Raw genomic sequence first — 6,000 nt, 5'->3', positions numbered from 1 at the left:
TCTGTCATATCACCTATGTCCATATATTCAATCTCTTTTCGCTGTTCCATTATTTCACCGAATAATAATTTCCGTTTGTTTGCACTAATGCGATCTTTACTATTACTAATTTTTTTGCGACTTTCAAATTTTAGTACTTTCATTATCTCTAACCTGCTCTGCATGTGTATCACATCAACGTTTTTGAACATCTTTACGATATTCTACTTTGTCATCTACTCGTTGTATTTTCCGGCCCCGGGTGTGGTTAAATCTCTTGGCACAAAGTCTCATCCCCTGGGACATTAAACTGTTTCTCTGAAAAAGTCTTGTCTCATCCCAGGCTAAAAAGTCTTGTCTCAGGATTTTTTTATATAGTAGAGAGATTTGACATGGCTAAATAATTGGTAACTGAAGTAAGTCACCCTTAATATTTCTTTATTTCAGTACTGATGGTTTTAAAAATGTGTTCATGTTCTTCAGTAATTTCAAACTGTGTACAGCGTGCTCTATTATCTCAAAAAAACGGAAGTTGCCCTACAAATTAACTGAAAGAGTAAGTTTACGTAATTTCAATAAAATCAGTCTACTGGGAACAAAGTTGCTTCATGCGGGTGGACAGACGGACACAATGACTACAGTAGGTGCCTTTCACATTACATGCAATTGCATCTGAAAATACAATAAGCACCATAATTATAAAAGATTGTATTTTCCTTTTATAATTTCCCCCTGCTTCTTTGTTTATTTTTAAACTTATTTAAAATTTTCCAGTGTTAACTGAGAGACCTATTTAAGGCACATTTTGCCATTGCAGGAGGGCTAAGAGAATACCTTTCTTAGCTTTTTTTCTCATTTCCCTTTTGAGTTTCACTGCTTTTTGCCTGGTTAGTGGTATTTGATCATTTTTGGCTTTTACTTTGGTTTTGCTGCTATATTTAAAAAAATGTATTTTAAATTATATAATTTCACTCTATTTTAGTGGCTTTTTTTTGCAATATTCGGGAGAAAGTATATGAATTTAGTTTTGTGATTTTTGATTTGTGAACTTGTGAACATTGATTATTTGTACTTCTTGAGTGTTTTTAGTTTTTTCATATTCATTATTAAATTTAATAATTAAAGCTTTGCATTCAACAAGATATTTTGCAAGAGTTTTTGCCCATTGGGTTATTCATGAGTAATAAAGTAAGTAGGACACAATATTGTGAAGGTAAGTAAGCACAGGAGTCATGATATTTTTTTCTTTTTCAGGTCCTAAACTCTTTAATCTTTCTTGTCCATGCCATGGAGGCACCACCAAAATAAAGAACCTGCTGAAAACCTGCTGAATTTTCTACTCCTTTCAACTCAGTTTTTCATCCTTATCTTTCTCTCTCTCTCTCTCTCTCTGTCAACTATCTGTTTCTGAGTTATGGCCACCTGTTGTTTCTTTTACAATGGAAATCCCTTCCATTTCTCTAATGCTCCTGTGAACCTTCTGTTTAGAACCTGTGCCTTTAGGTTGAACTGTTCCTTCTGTCAGCCCTTGATTTAATTTCTGGTCACTACATTACAGCACCTGTATTGTTATCTTCTAAATACGGCTATCTGACATATCACGATGCCCCCTCATGAAAAGAAATCATCCAGAACATGAACACAGTCTGTCAACTGCCTGAAGGCGCACAGCCAACAGGTGTAGTCTGCTTCTGCTCTGGCTCATCATCTCTCTTTAAAACTGGCACAGCATCTTTCTCAACTCCCTTTACTTTCTGCCAAATATCAAGACAGCAGATACAGTACATCAGCAACAAGCACCCGCACAACTCATTTCAGATGTCCTAAGCTACATATATCTGAGCCTGCTCATTGGCAAGTAGCAATTGGTGCATAACTCAGTAAGTGTCCTTATCAGAGAGTTCAGAAAATACAACCTCAGATGACTTAACTGCAAAGTTGCAAATTGTATTTAAGACCTTATCTTAAGGGTGGCGCAGTGGGTAGCTCTGCTGCTTCACAGTTAGGAGACCCAGGTTCACTTCCCGGGTCCTCCCTGTGTGGAGTTTGCATGTTCTCCCTGTGTCTGTGTGGGTTTCCTCCTACAGTCCAAAGACATGTAGGTTAGGTGCATTGGCAGTGCTTGGTGTGTGTGTGAGCGCCCTGCAGTGGGCTGGTGCCCTGCCCGGGGTTTGTTTCCGTGACCCTGTAGTTAAGATATAACGGGTTGGATGATGGATGGACCTTATCTTAAATTATGAGTTAACTTATGGGTTATAACTTTAAATTAATTGTTAAATTATAGGTTAACAATCGGAGCTCTGAAAATTACGTTGCTGGAAAGTTAGGAAAAAAAGTCTTAACACATGGTTGTGTGTGCACTTTCACACAGCGTATTTTGTTCTCTGGTTACACAATAGTTTCATGTAGATAAATAGAGAACTTTATTTGTCCCAAGGGCTTTTTACAAAAGCTTTTTAAATAAATAAATACGTAAATAGGTAAATAATTATATACACACATAAACTATCATCTGAAAACAGACCAGAATTACTAAAATCGAAGAAAATTAAAAAATGGAAAAGAACATTTCTGACTTGGCAGTCACAATCACAATACACAGGTGCATTGCTGCTGCCATAAAGGAGCCCCAGTAGTATTTCTTGACACACTTCAGCTGAATAATTCATTGGCTGAAAATTTCTCAGAGTGTCAGAGAGAGGATGACTAGCATTGTTCATAATGGCACTCTATTTTGTTTTTAATTGTCTCCCTTGCTACGACCTCCAGGGTGTCCAGAGGGTATCCCATAATTTTGACTGCCCTTTTAATTAGTTTTTTAATTTGGTGGGCCTCATCATAGCATAGAAAATTGCATTGGCATCACAGAGTTGTTAAAAATAAATACTGTATATGAGGTCCCTGTAAAACATATTATAGGAGTGATATTGTAGAAAACCAATCAAGCCCTGAGTTTACTTCCTAGACCAATCAGAAGCTAACATATACAAGAGTAAGTAAGGGGTGCTCCCAATCACAGAGTCATCAGGTAAAATCAGCATGTGTATAGCCCAGCCTTGTCCTCTGTTTCATCTGCAGATTTTAGAGATGAAGGTTTGAGAGAAGGTTTGCACTACCTCAGCATAAATGGATCATTAGGAAAAGAATATATATTATTACTGAGTAAATGAATCCTCATTCATTTACACAGAGAGACCGATAAGGTGTGGCATATTATTGAAATAGTGTGGCTAAAAGCATTAACCATCAAACAAAAAGCACTGAAGGCATATCTTTGCAATTTTATTTTCCCAATACTGTTAAATCTGTCAATGCTTTGCAGTTTAGCAGTGGAGAAGTGAAAATTTGAATGACATTTGTCCAATTTTTGGCCATTTATTTAGTTTAAACACAACTCTCCTAGTTTTTGAAAAGTACAACTTCTGCTGAAAAAAATAATATTTAACACTTGGGGTAAAATTCAATTTTCATGCAATAAACAGGAAAGTTTCAAAAAACACTGCAAAACCTTAGAGGGTTAAGTCTAATAACAAACAATTCTCTTGTAGGATTCAGATCAGACAGGAGATTCCTCCTAATTATGGCTCTCTAGGTATATCTATCATTCCCCACATGAGAACTAAAGTCTACCTGGAAAACTCTGAAGTCATCAGACAATATTCTTTAAGTACTGATGTTATTTTAACCTGAGTGGGCAAAGTCTGTCGTGGCAAAAAATTTGTCACCAGAAGGCTTTTTACCTAAAAATGAAGGCTATTAGGACTCGAGATAGACAGAGTTTTAAAGCTTTATTGCAATAAAACAACACAAAAAATAACACGGACTCAACCCAATACGGCCAAATTGAGCTGAACCCCTTACCGTTCAAGACTCGAAGTTTATATAACGATTTCTTATCACTCCGACCTCATTCAATTAGCTCATTTGCTGTTTTTCTCTGACTCCCTTTTACTCCTGTCTGGCCAATTTCTCATCTACCTGCAGCTGGGCCCCTGGTATTTCACTGTCTATTGTTCATTTCTTGTTTCAGTTTTTTCTTATTTCTTTCACTGGCCAAGGCCAGTACAGATATACATCTTCCTTATACAGTGGAACCTTGGTTCACGAACATCTCGGTACATGTACAAATCGGTTTATGACCAAAAAGTTCACCAAACTTTTGCCTCGATTCACGACAACATAGTCGGTATACGAACAAGCCAGTTTCCCTTTCGGTTTGTACATGTTCAGTCTCTCCCTGTACATTTCCTGTGCAGCGAGCGAGCAAGAGAGAGAGAGCGTGACATACAAACACACAGGCGCGCGAGATAGAGGCACACACACACAGGCATGGGAGAGAGAGGCACACACACACAGGCGCGGCGAGAGAGAGGCACACACACACATGCGTGCGCGTGAGAAAGAGGCACACATACAGGAGCGTGCTAGAGAGACACACACAGGCGTTCCAGGCTTGCGAGAGAGGGAGGGCTGGACGCGTAAGGTAGAAAAGGCTTGATTTTGTTTTCAGTTCTGTTTACAGCAATCGGTTCATAGTGTGCATTGTGGCAATGTTACCTTTCTTGATGGTTTATTAAATTACGGATTTTTCAAATGTTCATTTTTCCCTGTGCTTAAAACTCATTAAAAAAGTGTTTTTAGCAAGCGGTTCCTAGCACTATAGCTCGAAATATTGCAGTATTAGTTTTGTCTGTTGTTCAAGGCTTTCTCAATGTTATTCAATGTTTTTACATTTAGTTTACTAATACGCCATGCATTCTGTGGTTTAATTAACTATATTTGTGCTTAAAAACTAAAAAAATATATACTTACATGCAGTTTGTACGGTCTGGAGCTAAGCTTTAATTAGAAAGAAATATGGTATGTGCTTTTATTTAATCATTGCATGGCAGTCCTGACTTGCATTAATATCTATGCTAAAGTTAATTTCCAATATATTCTTCTATATGTATTGCTAATGTCTGAATTTACTAATGTTTCTTTCATGCATTACATCATTGTGACCTTGCTTACAGCAAAAGCCTTTTATTGCCTTTTTGCTGATTCACCAATCCAGAATTTCTTACGTGCCTACCAGAGCCATTTTCTCTCTGTGGTATCGTTCCTTAGCTTCCCAGCCTTGAACACAGGTGTTCTCCTTCTCCTTATCCTATCCTAAGCTGGTTTCTGCACATCATTTCTTGTTCTTGTTCTGTTCCTTTTCCCTCACTAGCAATTCTGCTTTAAGCTTAAAAAATAATGCAATATGACTGATGTTTTAGTTAACTATTTGCTTGACCTATCTTATTTGCTTAACATTCTAATTTATGCTTAATCTAATGTTTTAGAAGCTTTTGATTACTTTTTATAGCTGTTTATGCTAATATGTTATTTATGCTGATATAAAAAGTTGTCTCTTCTACAAGTCAAATTTATTTACAAGAATAATCAGAGACAGGAGATTTCTCTGTTAGATTTTGTATTATCATTATATTACAATTTAGTTATACAGTAGAATGCACAATATTTACAGAGTTCCTACAAAAACATGCAAAAGTTTAAATTAACAATTCATTCTGAACATTTTATGAAGTATATTAAATGTCTACAATTGCTCAAGGTGCTCTATGGCAACAATTAAAATATCAAAAAACACTATATTTATAACAAGCACTATATGGGCAAAGCCTGTGTATTTTCAGTTGAACCACTCCATTTCAGTATCTCCATTCTACTCTGACTTTGAACCAAAAAAAAAGCTGGACCTCAGTTTAACATCTAGTCTGAAGGATGGTGCCATTTTTACAGCACAGTGTACCTGTCACTGCATTTGGGCATTGGGATCCACATTCATACTACATAGTGAGCCCCCCATCCACTGGCCTTGTTAACCCCTCATTCAGCAGCAACCCAAGCTTTTGCTGGGTGATCTCACATCCAAGTACTGAATGGGCCCAAACCTGCTTAGAATGGAAGACGTGTAACATATTGTTTATAATAAATGGACAGAGCAAGCCTTCTGCTGTCTGAAAAGGCTTGCAA

Source organism: Polypterus senegalus, chromosome 9, assembly GCF_016835505.1.
Source record: "Polypterus senegalus isolate Bchr_013 chromosome 9, ASM1683550v1, whole genome shotgun sequence".
Classification (NCBI taxonomy): domain Eukaryota; kingdom Metazoa; phylum Chordata; class Cladistia; order Polypteriformes; family Polypteridae; genus Polypterus; species Polypterus senegalus.
The sequence above is the reverse complement of the archived record's forward strand: the minus strand, read 5'-3'. Positions refer to the sequence as shown.